Below are 20229 nucleotides of genomic sequence, written 5' to 3'. Positions count from 1 at the left end.
TTATGAAGGGTAAGGGTGCTGGTGAAATTACAGGTACATGGGACTTGTCAACTTATGTCTCAGGGTGACGGGATTTGCGATTTGAAGCTCTGAGTGGTGCTGAAACTGTTATGTACAGTTGCAGTCCCGTAACTTGATATTATATAAAAACAAAAGATATCCATAATATTTGATACGAAGTGTATGCCACAGCATTTAAGTTTATTTAAAAAGACCAATCCCTAGAGTTTCTTGCTCGTTCTTCTCAGGGAAGTCAGCGTAGTGAACGAGCAGTAGTTTAAATATGACGTATTCAATTGTAAATTTATTTTACCTATGGAATAAATGATTCTTTGACTTTGACTTTCAAAACCGAACCCTTGAATTCCGCAATTATTTTAAAAACTATTATTATTTTATTTTATTTATAGCCGTTGTACTTGTTACTTATTACATCAAAACAACCAAAATTTTGCCTTAGCACGTCTATTCTGATAATTTGAGCGCAAGACTTTGTTCCTGGATTTTAATGTGCTGTTATCATCGCCGTCGAAACGATGTGCAATCGAAACGAATTCGATGTCATCTAGCTGTAAAATCTTTCAAGTTTCAAATTTTTCTTTGGATTCAGTATTTTCTTCGTATAGTCATTATCACTAGAATTTATTTGGTCTATGTTTGGTCATTAACAAACTGTCGCGAATGTGATGATGCGCAAATGACGTCGGGACGATTTATTTTAAATTTCGAAGTTTTATTACCAGGCAGAATTATTTGGTTGGTGAAATAAAGCTAAGGACCATTTCAAGCAACCAAGCTTTGAAACAAAAAACTGCAAGGAATTCGATAACGTTTTTTCGACAGCTGTAATGTTTCGAATAGACTTACTGAATTGGGGTTTGTAGCATCTGAACCCGGGGTTGGTTTAAAGTTGCAACCGAACCCGAATGAGCCCAAATGTGAACCCGAGACTGGTTTGCTTGTCAAAAATAATTAAATTTGAGTCGCATTAAGTCCCGGGTTCAGTTGCACCTGGAGAGATGACTTTAAATTTATATAGTCTGAACCCGAATTTATTTTCGATAGATGTTGGTACATTTTGTGACGGACAGCAAAGTGCAACTTAGAGCACTTGTTTTTTTGCAGTAGCTCAACAATTCCCAGTTACTGAATCAACACAATCTACATTAATATATAATAGTGTGGAGAAAGACCTTCTGTGCATAGTTCGTCATAGTCAATTATAAGGTTTTGTTCGCTTCATACAGGGCTGCACTAGTAAATTATAGGATGTCAAATTGTGTCTTTTGTACTTTGCCAAAATTAAACCGGGTTTTGATTACTTTGTTACTCCACATAAGTGTAGCAGCTGATCTTGACTTGGCGCTATACGTTCGGCTTACGGTGTACCGTAATATATATGTTACAAAAGCTCTTACAAAATTAGTTCCACATTCATTTCAAACAATTTTCAATGATAGTCATTACTTCAAATCGATCAATAAAAATTTTATTGTATGAGAAATAAAGGTAAAATGGCTATATATCACCTAATATTGTGAATTAACCTTGAGTTTGTCACTGAAGTGTAATGTGTGTAGTGTGTGATTTTTGTACACAGTTTTAATTTTTTTTATAATACCAAGTGACGGGACGAACAAGTCGTGCGCCTGGTAGTAAACCACACGCCTGCGCATAACAGTTGTAGTGTTACTCAGAGCTTTAAATCATAAAGATTTGGCGGCACCGCCACTGCTCCCGTCATCCTGAAACATAAGTTGACAAGTCTTATGTGCCTGTAATTTCAAAACTGTGTTCCACGATAATGTGACCATTACTACTTGGCGGTAGAAATAGGTAAGGCGGCAGTACTTCCCTGGACGACCTCTTTCATAAGGATTCATTACTGCTACTAATAAATTTCATACTTTTGGTAACTTGTTATTGTGTTGATTACTGTTAACAATCTGCATTGTTCAATGCACCATCAGAAGCCGAAAGCTCGTTCGGCTTCTGATGCGAATTATACTGAATTGTAAGCCCAACAAAGATCTTGGACTCCACTCAGTTCCGCTTTAGGCTTCTTGAATGAGTTGTATTTCACTAACTTAATTGTTAAGAAAAAGAAGAAGTTGTCTAATAGACCGTAGTTTACTTCGCTGGCTCTATGCGGGCTACATCCATTTGTGACTACATCCAGTGATTTGATTTTACGTGTGTTATTTTATCAATTACAGAGCACAATTTTATGTCCTATAATTTATTATTTATGTCAAGATAATGCCTGAATAACGCGTTTCTTTCTAAGTAATTTCTTAATTTATACCATTAATATTTTAATTTTAAAATTGTTTTTGATTCTATTTTATAAAATTTGTGTCATTCAACAAACGTAACTATCAATTATTATATATAGTCTTTAGTTTTTATCATTGAGTATATAACCAGAAATAGAGACGAAATGAGGGTCATCCATCCGTGGCAACTCATCAGGTAAACGGACCTTATGTCAACTTTTAAATATCAAAACTCGTTTGTGCTGAAATAACACATTAGAAAACTGAAATAATACAGCGCCAACAGACCTGTGTGTACGTCCCCGTATATTCCAAAAATATTCTGTATTTATTGTAATAAAGATAATATCTCTAACAATGAGGGCTGTTCCATTCGGTGGTGTGGGAAAAACAGCGAAACATCTAATTACAAAACAAGCGGAATCACAATTCATCGGTAATTAAATATTGAATATGTAATTTAGCAATTTTCGTCTATTATAGCAAAGTTCAAGTAAAACTGGTCGATTTGAAGTGAAACAATTGTCGACATCCGTCAATTATTTCGAATTCGGGGTGGCCAATCGGATCGCATTTGTCATCGTAATGATTTGGTAGAATAGTTTTCGAACAAATTAAATTACATTTCGTCTCTATTTCTGGTTATATACTCGATGCTTTTTATAATTCACTAATTTTATAATAAAGGGTCAACGTAAAGTCTTAAAAATGGTGAACAGGTTATTTATCCAAATTGTATTAATATCTATCCACGACATGTAACCTGCTTTTATAATTTTGGCTCTATCCAACTTATTTGGTAGACTCAGAATTAATTCAAAACGGATACTTAATTCTATGTCAAGTAATTAAATGTTCTGTTGTTACCAAATAATTATGTAAATAAATTCCAGTTTCTAAACATTGATGAAGTATAGCATTGAATATTGTTTTTTTTTCGTCTAATAATTTATTAGTTGACAGTGGTTAGTTTTCGATTTGCCTAATTCATCTTTTTTATGTTTGTATAAATTAACACTATAATGCTGTGAATATTTTTTTATTACATGACATTTGGGTGTGTTACAAATGTTTTTTAATAGCTCATGGTTTTTATACAACTGCACTTAATATGGACTTCTTTATTTGTGAAACATTTTTAATAAACCATACTGAGTATAATGATGATTTAAATGTTGAGTGACATATTGTTTTCCGACGGTATTCTTCTTCTTTATAATTTTAATGTTAATAGTAAAACAATTACTTTAAAACGCTGAGTCTTGCGATTTTAATTATCTCCTACGAGATTTTAAGAAAATGTTAAAGAGACCATGTCGGGAAACGTCAGTGTGTAGTCACATCGCAGTGGGTTATTCATAATGTTAATACAAGTCATTGGTCAGGCGCGCGAGGTGCGCCCGCGCATGTACTGTAATCACTACGAGAATTGGCTGTTGTATCAAATTTTATTCAATTCTCGAAAATTCGATAATAAAAATGCCTAAGGTGATTAAATAAAGGGCTCCAGAATTCACTACAGAAAGTAGGAGATAAGTGTTGAAATGAAATAACAGATATTTGAGGCATCTGCGCCTAATATTTCTTAAAATTGCGCCTAAATTTGAAGCCAATTTCATACGGCATCACAAAACACGTTTAACACACATTTAGCGCAGGTTATTTGGTTTGAACCTGTGACCTTACAACCACAAGCCGTCCGTCCGAATGCGCTACGGTCCTTGTTATTTAGCTGACGGGGCAGGTGGGGCAGCTATACTTGCCCTTTGCCCCGCGGTAGTAATCGCTTACTCCATGATAAGATATCTAAGGCGCTTCTTGATCTTTACTGGACATATTTGCTATAAGAATCTGATGGTTTTAAATCCTTACTATATCGTTTTTACAATTTCTGTTCAGATGAAATTTTTGATGAGTTTATGTTCATAATTATCCATTTTTCTGATTTTATTTCTTTTGAATCTACTTCCAATAAAAACTGAGACTTAACAAGAGGGGATCATTACTACAATTTCCATTTATGAGGAATATCAAAACTGGCAGAAATATATTTTTGGCACACAATGTGCTATTCACATTTCGGTAATTCGCGGAAATGGGGAAAGGTACGACTCGTAAATGAGAGCTCCCACGCCAAAAAGAGAGTAAATATGAAATCGCGGCCCTTTGGGTAGCCAAAGGCGTCAATCAGTGGCACAAAAGAGCAGATCAATGCCTGCTTGCGGATCACTTATTAGCTAATATAGCGGCGCACGCGATGTTTTGTGTCTGTGCACGCTGTGCTCACCGAATTTCTTTTCTTCATATTTTAGTGATAAACACTTTATTATTATTTTTTTATTGAATGTCACGATGTTTTGATCACTATTACTTTGGTATAATTATTAATTCAACCGACCGTCCGATTCGAACCGACGTCTTTCATCAAACCGTGCCAGTCGCTATGCCATTAACAACTTATTTGTCATAGCGTCATCTGTGAGAAATCTATTTCTTCACTCAAGCAGGTACCTTTAGAGCTTACAGCAACTGACTAGAGATGTCGCTTTAATAATTGTATTTTTTTAAGTTTTTTAAGCTTAGTTGGCATAGAGTCTGCCACGGTTTGCTGGAAAACGTTGGTTCGAATTCAGCCAGATCGAAGGAATTCATCTTAAATTATTCGAATTTATTTAATTTACTCGAAGTTCAATCTTTGTATTACTAATTCAAACTTTTTAAAGTTAAACAGAAAGTTGTATTTATAACTTAATTTATAATTTGTGTGACATCCTTATATATTATATTAAGTAGTATTACTAGAACATACAGATACTACTTCATATAATATATGTATCGGTGGCATACGCTATAATGCTTGCTATCGTGGTAAAAGGAGCTACCGACAATGATGTTGTTTTTAGTCGTCGCTGATGGAGTTCTTAATTCTCCTTCTTATATATATTTAGATAATTTTCTATATCTACCTATTATATAGCGCACTTCTAGGAACGGATGTCAACTAAGGTGAGTTTAGTGTGTACAGTCTAATTATGAAATAATTAAAAGAATTAAACAAAGCTTTAAAATTTAAACGAAGTCTTCACAGAGCTCAGTAAAACAAAATAATAGTTCTGAAATAAATAAGACAAACAAATGCGCATGTGCATGGGAAAGTGAAGCATTACCGCCTTGGTTTGTAGAATTCTTCCAATTCCTAACTTCTTTATTTATATAAGGGTCTGCACTTCATGTGACTTTCGTGAATCGATAAACTCTAAAAACAAAGCGAATGGTGTGTTAGAATGTCGTTTACATTTGCGTACGAGAGTTGAGTGAACATACTAATTTTTTGGATGTTTCAGCACTACATAACTAAGGAGGGATTCAAGCGTGCAATTCACAAAACAAATCAAACACTCGAAAATAAGACAAGATATGCAAACAAGAAATTATTATAACGACCGTTCTAAAATTTTAACGCGGAAATAGTTAAAACATTATTATCAAAACAAGCTGTGGTAGCACTGTTTGGGTATTATTTCTAGTGAAAACTCTCTTGTTTTCCCACGCTGCGGCCGTTACGGAGGCAGCCAATAATTTAGACAATTTTCCAATATACGGGTTCAGTGTGGTGTAAGCCAAAGGCAAATTGGCTGCTCAAGTTTAGTGTTAAGTAGTGGCTTATAAATGGGTAATTTTCAGGTTAGTATCCTCTACCTAATGTCGGTGGCCATTTTTTATTATTTAAGTGTTCAAGTATATTGTCTTAAACCATTAAATAATATTTCAGGTTAGTACACTCGAGTATTAAAGAATACTACATGATAATATTGTAGAATATTTGAGTAATAAAAATTGCCTCCGATATTAGATAGAGAAAACCACAGACAAACAGAAAACTGACCTGAAAATGATTCAAAACAAAGAACACACTGAACACTTTTTTTAAAGTGTGTTCTATCTACTCAACTTTGCGAGGACGCTAGCTTGCCACCAGACAAAGTTTAAATATGTAATAATTTATTGAAATTACTATTTTATGATTTATAATGTGAATATCTAACTTGTTACCCAGCCACTACGTGCAATATTATGTTTGAGTAACATTGATATTTTTTATAGACTAATTTAATTTGGATTGTACCACATTATACCACGTCTAAGGTTTATGCCTTGGGAATTTCTTTGTAACTGCTTCTGCTTGTTCATATACACGTTCTGTAGAACCGAATAGTGTGTAGGTAGTTGAAAGGTTTCTCATGCCTTAAGGCATTATCGAAGGACTGTTGCATAGAAACCGCAACAGCGTATCGGCTGTATGCTGTACACGGCACTCGCATTACTACGTATGGGGCATTCCTGTATCTTTCTCGTAGCGCGTTCTATAAATTCTAATACCATGTAACCACACCGAAAGCTTTATTACTACTGCATGTTTATGTTATCCTGGTATGTTCTGGTATAGATTTTCATAGATTTACCACACAGCACCGAGTTAGTGAGTGAGCGAAAAGATATGTTCTTCAGAGTATTCGTATGTGCAGTTAAATTATTCAGATATTTTTTGGTCACTATATATATATGTATATATAATATATAAATAAAATAAAATAAATATTATATGATAAACTTCCGTAGCCACTCACATCATATAGGTAAATATTAAATTTGCTCTTTGTTTAATTTCAACAGTGCAAGTAGTTCTAGGGTGAGGGCTGTATGTAACATGCCCCGCTTGTAACAAGTTGATTATGATAGCCAGTACAGTCGGCCGCAATGCTAAACGCGGCCTCGAGGAGCAATTTGCTTCATATCACACCGCGATAGACACAAATTCCTAACAATCACCACCTAGACCTCGTTATGGCAGAGTATGTGAACTTTGACATGAAGTAACACGTACTTATATAACACTTTTTGAAAATTTTCGACTGAATATTGATTAGATGGTCAGGATCTATGAATTTGATATTTTTGAAAAACTTGTACGTCAAACATTGTTCAGTTTTTAACCGACTTCAAAAAAGGGAGAGGTTCTCAATTCGAATGTTTTTTCTTTTTTTTGTATGTATGTTACGCGATAACTCCGGTATTCTTGAACCGATTTTCATGATTCTTTTTTGTTGGAAAGAGGGTACTCCATAGTGGTCCCACTAAATTTTGAAGAAAATCATCCACCTCTAAGTCTGGCTGTTCACGCTTGAAGATTCATTTTTATAAATAGCGCCTAAATTTTATTATAAATAGCAATTATTTTAATGGTTGAATTTGCTATTCTCCAACTTAAGGCGTTTTTATCTCAATATACTTTGAGTAGTGAGAGCCGATTTTTATTATCTCCTGTGTCAAGTTCCATATAGTGGCGAACTAGGGGATGAAACTGGGTTTGCGCACTTTCCCGTAACCGATTTCAATAAAACTTGGTAATTATATGTAATTCCACGTACTTTTGAGGTCGGTTTTTTTAGTACTCTGTACTGTTCTTAAAATATTTGTTCCCACGGATTTCGTGTGTAAGTATGTTTGACAGTTTCTGGAGGCATGGCAGTGCGACGGTGAAAAGAACGCCAGATGTGGTTCTACGTGAAATCGCAATCATCTTACGGCGAAAAACTCGCGAGATATGGTTTTATTTTTTTATAATATAATGTTTTTAAAAAAATCATACTACATTTTGCTAAAATTAGTAGGTATTTCTTTTTTCTTTTTTACATAGGGGGTACGTACCTCGTACAATTATTAGTGTCTATAATAATATCTAGCAGATTACGATTAAAAAAAGAAATTTATGAACTACACTATCTAACGTATCTGAATATTATTCCCACAATTTTTGAAAAATAATGATGCACCCAACAGCTCGGACATAGTGTAGATCGGCGTAAAGTGTCTCCAGTGTCCTGTCGTGTCGCAATAATTAGTGTATGCAAACAGCGTACTAATGAGAGCACTATTGTGTCTCAGAGCGGTGTCGACCAACGACCTCGGTTAGACACTTCTTGCACTTCACCCACAGAGAGAAACATTTTGTTTATTTATTTTAAAAGTCACTCGAGGTACTTTAGAGCGAACTTAACAATGGAATGTTTGAATGGGATTAATTTGCCAAAGTAGATATGCGCAAGAAATACTTAATAAACGTACAGTAATTGATAAAGGTTAAGTATATTAGGTAAATAGATTGGATCAAGACTTTTAGTGTTACGATCTAAACTTAAACCAATTAAAAATAGGAATAAACCTAAAAAGTATCAGGGATTAATAATAATAATAATAAACAAATTAATTTAAGCGACGGATTTGAACTATCGGTAAGAACAACTTTTACTATCTTTAACAAATCATTAGTTGGTATGAAAACACTTTATTGTGTAATAGCTAATTTTGAAATAAAATAACACCCCATATAACCAATAGAAAAACTTGAAACGCAGAGAAAAAAATGTGAACATGAATAAACTTTAGTCTTGGAACAGGTCAAGGCTGACGACTAATGGTTGGGACTATTGTGGCGGGCTCAGTGGCAATCGCGATCATTACTCATAATGCTTAATGGTTTCCTGATCAACATTGTTTGTTCACACGGTTTTTCCTTTCTTTCACTTAAAATTTATTATTACTGGTAGTTAGAAATACAGGGAATCACTTGGAATTGATAGCTATTGCTATCAAGTGTCCCGTAGTGGCGGAGGTCTAGTTTCACATTGCGTAGACTATTGTAGTGTACTTCTAACTAACACTGTTCCAATCAAACCAATACAAATTAAAATTTTCGTGACCCTTTGTGCGTAAGTCTGTCACAGGTAAATTTCAACGACTTTATTCCGCATGTTAGCTCCATTTATGGATTTTTCGTTTTAGGGTGTGTTTTTAAGAAATCGTCTAGCCCTTAAGAGACTATTCCAATCATTGTAATTAAATTAAGGGCTACTATGTGTTGATGTTTTATAAGTATATACTTCTTTATATCATGGGTGTAACTTACTTGGAACACGTTCTAAAAATTTCCTGATTTTTACGTATTGTCTTTGTAGAGAAGATTTATGTTGAACGTTTATTATAAAACAATATTTACAAGTTACCGTGAACGTATTAAAATTAATGTACAGAAATACTATTCTTACTTACTTTTTCTCCGTTCATCCAACCATAGCAAAGCGAAATTCCAATTTCATAATATTGAGCCTGGATTCCATATCATGGCCTGGATTACATTGAGCGGCGATACTAAGAACGTTGTCGATGACTCAATACACCTCATAGGGGAGTTCCGTTCGATCGTCATCGAGACTATTTTTCAAAACGCAAGTTTGTATTATTTTAACATTGTGTATAATGTTAATCTTCTGAACCCCAATATTAAAATGCAGAACACACAGTCGCTAAAATCTTTGAAATATCCGTACGCCTTTCCCAGATAAAACCGTAGGTGGCAGTATTTTAATTTAAGTCATTTATTTATCACCTAATTATGTCAACTCGTCCCCAAATTTAATTACGACTTTTGTTGCTTACTCTGAACATTTGTGTCCTTTCCATGATCAATTTCACCGTTGAAACGTTTTTGCTTCAAACCTCTGTTAAAAGTTACGCTCAGTTATTTACGTGTCAGAAAAAAATATAACGTCTCTAGCCCTTTCTGACTTGGGCACACAGTACGTACAACTTCTTCTTTGCTTTCCGCTGATTTTGCTGATTTACTTGGCCAAGATTAGCAACGCCTGTGTGTCCAATGTCTCGATATCCCGTCATTAACCCACCAACAGAGTTGTAAACTGGATGTCCTTCGGTCTTTACCAGTACCAAGATATAGGCTATCGCAGAAAATGTCTTATTTTTTCCTTCATTTCCTTTCCTTCTATTTTTTATATTATTTTATGGTTATATTGATATTATATTTACCTAGTATTTATTAGTATTATTAATTTGTACCATCATATATCTGCTATGTGACATACCATTGAAAACACAAATGTTTGTAATTCGTCACACATTAAAGTCTCTGTCACATAAGCTGATTACCAACTCAAAGCAAACGTTAGTACCTCTAATGGTGTCTAATTGTGTACTTAATTTCCTAATGTACCTTTACATTAATTTTTTACCCTCGTACGACTAAAAGGCGGTTGCTTCCTCGTCATCACCGCAAGGTCGAGATTAATAGCGCAGTTTTCGTACACTGGCTCATGCGCATCGAAGGCGAAAAATATATGCGTATTTAGTAGATATAGATAAGTAGTAGCAACCATTACTAGTCTCTATTAACCCACATACGTCTGACTGATGGGCACAGGATACATTTAAGGAGAAGAATAAAAAACGATGGAATATGTAGACGTCGTTTAGTCCATAATCCATTGGCACAAAGTTTTTGTGTTTTTACTGTTTACATTGTAACGCTGTTGAACAATTTGTCAGAAGTGGTATTATTGGAATTAGCAATGTAGGAGCACATTTATGAGTCGGTACAGCAGATTTTAATAAACTATCGCTCTCGTGTGGTAGATACTTAATGTATGAATGCATTTATTTAGATTTTTTTTTACAATATCAAGTGATGGGACGAGCAGCAGTTTAGTAGAAATAGAGCTCCTTGTAAAAGAGTTGGTCCAGGGTAGTGCCACCTTACCTATTTCTGCCGCCAAGCAATAATGTTAGCATTACTTCGTTCCGGTTTTGAAGGGTAAGTAAGGGTGCAGGTGAAATCACAGGCTTGTTAACTTATGCCTCAGGGTGACGGGCGCAGGAGCAGTGCCCCTTTGCGATTTCAAACTCTGAGTGGCACTGCAACTGTTATGATCAGGCGTGTAGTATATCACGACTTGTTCGTTTTGTCATTTGATATTATTTGAAATCTATTTATGTCGAATATATGGGATAGATAAAACTGTAATCTTGTTGTACTAGCTACCCAGTCTTAGCAAGTTGTATATATTTTTCACTATATGGCGAGCTCGGTAGTTTTCGATTGTTATCTGAAGAAATTAACGATTAAACTCGCACCTCCATTTTACTATGCCTCCATTGTGCAACGATACACGGTCCGAGCAATCTTTGTTTTGAATGCAACAAGAATTTTTGTTTGTGATTTCCTATTTGAATTATCAAATTCTTATACTGCCCTGATAAGCCGCAAAGCGCTATCTTAATCGGAGTTAGTTTTGAGAAAATCGAGATTTTGTAAATTGTATTTTCGCACCTTCAAAAATATTTTTTTTTGAAGATGTTAAAACTTATTTATACGTATTTTTGAGTAATATATTTATTGATTAAGTAATTTAAGGAAAAATTGAGATATAAAAATACTTATTCGTGGTTTTTTAAATGTTTTAAGTTAAATAGCGCTATTTCTATTATACCATTAGGTGCGAAATTATTCTAGCTATTGAATGGTATAAAAAAAAAGTAAAAGGGCGTATCTCAGTGATAGCTAGCTTTCGGCATAGCAGGGCAGTATATTCATACAAAATGCTTCATTAATAATACCAATCATGTGATTATTATATTCTTTATACACCTCATACACAACTCGGTACACCCATAACAAACACAATTTAGAAAAAAAAATAAAGAGATGTAACGGGAAATTATGTAATTCTGACTATGTTTATTCTATGTAACCCTCAGTGTGTAAGTAAATACGTTAGTTATTACTTATTTTTCCTAATAGCTTCACTTTCAATACCCAAGTGCGGCAGTTAGTATAGCAAAATTAACGCACACAAATATGTCACTACTTTTCTTTGTGCCGTAGTACTTTTATATTTTATGTAATACAAAATGTTCCATGTAAATCGTTAAATTTTGTCAGTACATTGTTAAACAGAAAGCGCTTAGAAATCGTATTGTAAAGTCCGCAGTTGGTTTTTTGAGATCCATGTAGCGAAACGGGGTAACACGTATTATAATATTTTCATATTTCATTTTACGGTAAACGCCGTTACTATCCATGAACGGGTTAACGTCTCTCACCTAAGTAAGTATGAGTGAGTATGAAAGTAACTAACGTCCCTTACCTACACAAGTATGAAAGTAATTAACGCCCCTTACCTGCATAAGTATGAAAGTAATCAATCCCTTACCTACATAAGTATGAGTGAGTATGAAAGTAATTAACGTCCTTTACCTACTTATGTATTAGTGAGTAATTAACGTCCCTTAGCTACGTAAGTATGAGTGAGTATGTACTTTAGAAACATTTTGACAGGTTTAGTTATATAATGTTTCATTGAAGCTTCAAAAATAGATTAAAAGGATAATAAAAGTGGTACAATATTCAAGTTTATCTTCAGATACGTTTCGATGAGCTAATAAAAGACGCATCATGTATGTGTTTGATAACATTTCTGTCAATAGTTGACGAGATAAAAAAAAATTAAACTGAAACATGTTGCGCATGGGAATCAATAAAGCATAAAATAAATAATAAATATTAAACAACAGATTTATTTCAATTACAGCAAATGAGCGTGAAAAACAATTATAATCCAATTGGCAGTATATAACCCTTGCGGCGCCACTACGTTCATTAACTGACAGCTAATTTTAATCTTCGATTAAGGGTTAGACTTCTGTCAGAGTTAACTGGTAATAATGAGCCGCGGATTGTTTATAGACAGGTACAGAGGATAAACATTGAACGTGATGTTAGATTTATGGATGATTTGAACTATCCATACGACGCACCTTATAATTGAGGTTTAAAGATATATGCTTTGACCATTTGTTGAACACACAGTATATAGAATCTGAGCCGGGCAAAGGATAAAGCAAATTCTTAGTGCAACAAAAATATGCAGATAAATTAAATTTACCTCAGACAAGCTAATAATAAATACTGAAATCTTAGAGAATATTTTTTTTATAATAGTTTAGAAATAGAAATCATATTTATTCGCATGCAAACACGATACAAAGATATTATACGTCTCATGAACACGTATTGGGTGTTGTTGTATGCACCAGGTATCAGCACGTATATATTAAAACTAGATTGAATTTAAATATTGTCATAATAATAAAAAGTATGTTGTCAAATAAGCAATGACAAATAAAATAATGAAACAATGAAAATGAAAAGTAATAAGAATAAAATATAAAATAAACAATATCAAAGAAGTATGAACGGCACCAATACAAACAAAATATCAATATCTTTTCTACTAAAAGATTTTAATTTTTTTTTAAACGTTACAAACAGCTTGTATAACTACATAAGTAACAGAAATTGAAACAACAATAGAAAGCAAACAGTTATCTGATGATAGAAATTCAATAAGTAAATAAGTATTGATAACACAGTTAGGTACAAAAGACTACAGAGTTAAGATAAAAACTCGTGCGCGACGTCGCGATACTTTCAGTAATCGTCATCAATAATTATATATATATATATATAATAATTAAATAGGTTAGTGGTATGAGCATGACCTGACATGCTCATACCACTAATCTATTTAAATAATTCATGTAAGATAATATACTTACAAACAACAGAAAAGAAAAACACAAAAATACATCAATCGTATATATAAACAAATTATATAAGAGTGGTGACAGAGACTGTGTCAATAACTATAGACCTATCTCTATTCTACCTACCATTTCTAAGGTAATAGAAAAACTCTTAAATAAGCGCTTGGTCAACTATTTGGAATCTAAATCCCTTCTATCCAGTTCGCAATTCGGTTTTAGGTCTGGCATTTCGACTAATGATGCAGTTCACGAACTGGTCAATGAAATTGTCACTAAACTGGATAGAAGGAAAAAAGTTATAACAATATTTTTGGATCTAGCCAAGGCTTTCGACACGGTCTCTGTACCACTTTTGCTTCAGAAGTTGGAATGTATGGGCGTAAGGGGTAATCAGCTTCGGCTGTTTACCGGTTACTTGACGGATAGGAGGCAGAGGGTTAGGGTCGGGGAGGTAACTAGTGGCGATCTGCCCATAACTTACGGCGTGCCGCAAGGCAGTGTTTTAGGCCCCACACTGTTCCTCGCCTACATTAACGACCTCTGCAATCTCCAGCTCCGAAATAGTAGGATTGTGACGTTTGCCGATGATACGGCCTTAATTTTTCATGGCGATACTTGGCATGAAGTGTACGCCGATACTCAAAGCGGTTTCAACTTAGTCTATTCTTGGCTCAAAAACAATGGGCTAACATTAAATGTAGAAAAAACCAAATATATTCCATTCTCAATTAAAAATATCCCATGGACCACTCATGACGACTACACCATCTTAGCCCATACCTGTCTCGGCGACCCGACGTGCTTCTGTCCCAGTCTTACGTTAGCTTCCCATATCAAATATCTTGGTGTAATGATAGATAACACCTTGAGTTTCAATATGCATATAGACTTACTTTCAGCTAGGACACGTAAACTAATATATATCTTTAAAAATCTTAGGCACATCGCAGATAACCGTGTCATTAATATGGTGTACTTGGCGTTATGCCAATCCGTTCTAACGTACTGCATCACTGCTTGGGGTGGAGTACCTAAATCTTCTTTTATAAAGGTTGAAAGAGCTCAGCGAGCTGTCCTGAAAGTGAGTCGGTCTTTGCCCTTTATGTTCCCTACTTCAGACCTTTATTCCCTTTGTGATGTCTTGTCTGTGCGTCAACTATTTGTCCTGCACACTGTATTAAAACAACACGTTGTTCTGAACTATGATCCTTCGCTCCATAATAACAAATGTTTGAAATATAAAGTATGTCATTCTTCTACTCGCTGGACCACAGCTTTTTCGAATAGATTCTTCGGTTTTCTAGGAGGGTATTTATATAATAAAATAAATAAAACAACTAAAATATACTCGCTCACTAAATTCAACTGTAAAAGAGTTGTCACTAGTTGGCTTAAAAATCTAAGTTATGATGAAACTGAAAATCTCTTAATTGTTCCAACTTAAAATAAAATCTAAATTATGATTAATCTTAAAATCTGTGAATTATCTCAACTTAAAATAAGTAATACTAAATTAATATCGTTATTTCATTATTTTGGTAAGTTGGGTTTTGTATACACCTTGCATAGTCAATCACACTCTCTGTCACACACAGAACACACACACGCACACGCAAATACACATACACATACACACACGCACGCACGCACACACCTTCACACACATACACACACCCTCGCGCCTTAAGTCTATTAATAAAGTCATTTCTTGATGTAACTATCTAAGTATAAGTAAGCTGTACTTGTCTTTGGTCCGGAGTGTGGAGGGGCTGGTGATCTGTAATACAGGTCTCCTAGTACGGATGCCAGTCTCTCACACAGACTTAAATATTGTACTATTTAGATAATTAAGCACTGTTTTTGTATTTATACTAAGACTTTGTGAGAGAAACAATAAAGATTTATTATTATTATTATTATTATTATATTTTCACCTCACTAGCTCGGAAAGGCTTTCTTTCTCATCAGAAATTGCTTGCTTTGCGCAAGTCGAATTGATCTAAATCAAAATTGGTTGATTTTTTTTCTTTTATAGCGTATACTCTCGAGGTACTAAAAGGTTTGGTGGCTCCTTTCTCTGCCGCACGGTTGACAAATGGAACTCCCTTCCGGCACATGTCTTCCCTTCCTCTTATGATATGGGGTCCTTCAAACGAGGCGTGAAGAGGCATATTGTAGGCAGGCAGGGTGGAGGTGGCTAGTGCAGTGAGGGTTTCATCGCTGCACTAGGTTCCTTCGCGTTTGGATACCACTTTCCACTTAACATCAGGTGGAGTGGAGTCATTTGCCTGTCAAGTATAAAAAAAAAAAAAAAAAGGTAGCCCCATGGTCACATAGTAGAATCTGATGAGACGATCCCATGAAAACCGAGGAAAATCCTCAAATTTTATAGGCATGTCTGTGTTGAACAACACAGTCAGTTTGTGAAAGTTGTCACAAATCAAGGTTCGTGGACGTGCAAGATAATCGTCGTCATCTTTACATTTCACGTGATGATATAAAGCGACGAGCAGACCTCGCACCTGATGATGGTATGTGCTAGTAATTGCCGGAAAAGCTTGTAACAAGCCTATTTGGACAAAAATATTTGATTTTGACTTATCGTCAACTCAGCAGTACGAAGTGACAACTCTCAACTCAAACATCCGAATGAAAGATTAAGGCAATTCTCGTAATGCCTTTTCGTCATGGTCGACGATTAAAACAATCGTCTTAATGTTTCCATTTCTCATAACGCCTTTTCGTCATGTGGTTGGATAAGTGATTTATTTAATTCTAAAAAACTTAATTCTAAAAAACAAAGTGTAATATCGTGTAATGTTTAGTATAGGTACTTAATTAAACACTACACTACTTACCTGCCTTCATTTACTAATCATGGAAAAATAAAAAGTTAAAAAGAAAATCTACCGACCTTAAAAACCACAATAAAACACTACACTAAAAAGCGAAAAGTAACAAAATACAGATTTAATCAAAATGACAACAATCCACGTAATATTTTTATTTTATTTTTGGCTTTTCATTTTGTACACAGTTTTATAATTACTTATTAATCAATATATCTTCATTCACGGTTTACTTATACAATTACAAGGTGACAATTCTTTTTGAAATTTTATTGAATTGATATTCAATTATTTTTTGTGAAATTACTCCACTAGTTTGTTATAATTATTAATACAAAGATCGCTTCGATCGAACACTCAGAAAAAATTCCTTCGATCCGGCCGGATTCGAACCGACGTCTTCTAGCATACCGTGCCGGACACTATACCAACTAAGCCACGGAACGAAACAGCGGACCTCACGAATTTTTGTATGTGCTTGTTGTCGTGTCTTTGTATTTGGTTTTTCAACGACTTTGTAGTCGTAGCGCCATTTATGAGAAATCTATGAATGTGACAATTCTTGTCCTTTTTGTCTTGTTGTTGTTGCTATCTTCAGATCGGTTTGAAGTTTTATTTTACCACAAAAAAATATTTATACTTAAATATTTACAATATCTAATTGGTTATTTTTGGAGTTGGTGCCAGGCAAGGAAATAAAAACAAAGAAATACCTTTATGGATTGTAATGCTATACAGTAAGTTCGTATATCTAAGTGAAATCACCTTCGCCATCATGGCCGAGAACTAAGATTGCCTCATAATCGTAACTGCTTGACTTTTAAAAAGAAAATCAGGGATAAGTCCTGGAGATAGGCAGCAGCAAAATTTTTTGTCAAATACAGTACATGCTATTATCAAAATGGTTGCCGTATATCGTAGCGATAGTGGAAAATCTTCCACAATAGACATTGTTTGTCCGGTAATTATCTCAAAGGCTTATGGAGTCGTAGTAAAGTACTTCTTAACCGTTGTAATATAACATTACAGCCACGTTATATTTAAAAATTACAACGTGATCTGTTCATAACACAATATAACGTCTACGTGTGAGTCTCAGGGCTGGGAAGCTCATATGTTAGCTTTTATCATTGAGACTTGTAACGCCTGTCAACACGGGGCTTAAGTTTGATGACACATTTATTCTTTGTCTTGTACACTTGTGCAAGGTTATTATTTGACAACAACAAAATGTTCGCTTACGTACAGCGCATCAAAACAATGTATCAAAATTTTTTGTTAAAAATTGTATCATTCGACATTTACATAGCGTTCAGATTTGCAGTTTAAAAAGTAAGAATTTCTTAATTTGTGGTTTAATGTACACACACTCGCTAATGTATTTTCTATAAAGTAGTTTCAATAATCTTGTATACATTACGTCGGCGCATGAAAAACCGAGTTTTCATTAAAGCAATAAAAACTCGGTTTCAATTGCTTATCAGAATGTCAGAGAGACTACATTATGCAGGGCACCTACCACAACCTCTTAAAAATATTACTTTAACCTTACATTGACTTTTCGTACCATGACGCGCTTAAAGTAAGCTAATTACAATAAATGTTAAAACTATGATGTTTTATTCACTCAGTTCGTACTATGACGCGACTTTAACATTAAAGTAATATTGTTCTTATGTCAAATTTAGCAATCTTGAAATATTTACTCGGACGCAGAGGAAACAATATTATTTTCGAATGTATTGTCTAAATATTGATTTGTAGTGATTAAAAGTTAAGTTGAAGTTATTTATTTACATAAATCTCTTAAATACTTTGTTTATTTTTTTATTTAATAGTACATAGGAAATCATTTCTCCTTATAGAAAAATACGCGATGTTTACTTCGTAAAATTATAACAACTATATCTATATATGCTCCTTGGCCGCACTAACAGTTGACACTAGACTATAATTCCGAATACACAACGTGACTATCAAGACTCAGTTTGTTTTATTTATTTTTTTTAATGAAAATGCGGAAAAAATATTGAAAATAACGTAATTTTAATAGAATTTATTATTACATATTTTTCTTTTTTTAACAGTTCAAATCCTCCGAATGTAAATAACATTAAGTTCTTAAACATTATACTACGATAAGACGATTCGGAACATCAAAAAAGAAAGAGATGGCATTATATAGTTCATATAGCGTCATCATCATATATCATACTTCTTTCCTATTTTTAAGAAAGAGATGGCATTATATAGTTCATATAGCCTCATCATCATATCATACTTCTTTCCTATTTTTAGTAAGGAATAGACAATATTGGGAAATCATTCGTTCTTTCGTTCATTTTTGCAATAATACGTTACTTGGTTGACAGGTTAGTCATGGTACGAATATGAGTTATATTATAATAAGCTTACTTTAAGCTTACATTGAAATAAGATTGTTTTTGGAAAGGTTATGGTAGGCCCCCTGTTTGCCTAGAAAGTCGTGAAATGACCTCAGCGTAAATTTGTTCGCTAGTTTGTTTATTTCACAAGATCATCGTAATGTTTACAAAAGTGAAACTAATTACTCGTCTATAGTAGACATTTTACATAATCAATCGTATATTTCGTAAACATATTACAAATTAAACTTTATAACCGCACTTCATACCTTTCAAAATGACTGACAATGCATTAAGCGATACTTTTCAACTTATTTTTTTTTCTAATTCTAATTTTAAATGACTTGTACGATTAGTTTAAACTAGCCGGAGTGGTGGAAAGGTAAAGGTCAAATGAATGTTCGGTAAAGGTTTACCTATTTCAGAATAGCGAGAGTAACATTTAGTATTTTTGGTATAGCAGCGCATAGTCGATTTTATGGAACTTAAAGCCGCGTGGTATAGGTGGGTTAGGCAGAATCCACTTATTTCACTTGCCATGATCCTGATAGCTTATTTATTTTTTCCTTTTTAGCTTCCGTTTGCATTTTCTTACTTTGTTTTCTGATTTATAAGCGTTAATATTGCTTGAAAATCCGCAATGAGAGTATTATTCATACACTATTACAAAAGATATAAATTTGTTAACTATTTTCATGTTAGTTACTTCAAACTAAATTTTATCATTACTTTTTAGTTTATTATACGCGTAAGTGTTTATAAAATTAAAAAATAAACAGATGACAACAAAAATTATTTCGGTCACAACGAAGTGTTTTTGAAAAAATGCGCCAAACAGAACATTGAATGTTGTAACAAAAAAAGGAAAATAAAAAGGTACGTACGGATTTCAAGTCGATAAAAAGTAACTTATGGGAAGGAAGTTTTAGTTCGTAGGTCATTGGGTGCACTTCCCATTGAAGCCAGGCGTACCATCTGGTCCGGACCTATGGCATCCGTCAGGATTTCCTCCTTTCAACGAAAAATCAATGTTTTTTTGAAATATTTTATGTATGCCGTTTATCATTATAATATTCTAACTGCACCATTATCACGCAGAACGCGAACTAGGTCTCAATAGATATTAGATAAGTGATATTTAATTAATAAAGCGTAGATAGCCATAAGCTATCGCATAATTTACCATACTTCATTACTGGGGCCGAGTTAGATCAGACCTCAGTATATAAAATATGATTCAGGGTTTCAGTTCCGCGTACCGGA

General features: G+C 34.0%; 1 protein-coding gene across 1 annotated transcript in view; it reads right to left on the bottom strand.

Annotated features, from left to right (window-relative positions):
* The window catches only part of LOC113238804 (neuronal PAS domain-containing protein 4B-like), a 77170-nt gene that overhangs the window by 36901 nt on the left and 20040 nt on the right, over positions 1 to 20229 (bottom strand). The window lies entirely within an intron of this gene.

This window comes from Hyposmocoma kahamanoa, unplaced genomic scaffold, assembly GCF_003589595.1.
Source record: "Hyposmocoma kahamanoa isolate Upper Pololo Valley unplaced genomic scaffold, ASM358959v1 98263, whole genome shotgun sequence".
NCBI classification, from domain to species: Eukaryota; Metazoa; Arthropoda; class Insecta; order Lepidoptera; family Cosmopterigidae; genus Hyposmocoma; species Hyposmocoma kahamanoa.
This window is presented reverse-complemented; position numbering and strand designations above follow the sequence as displayed.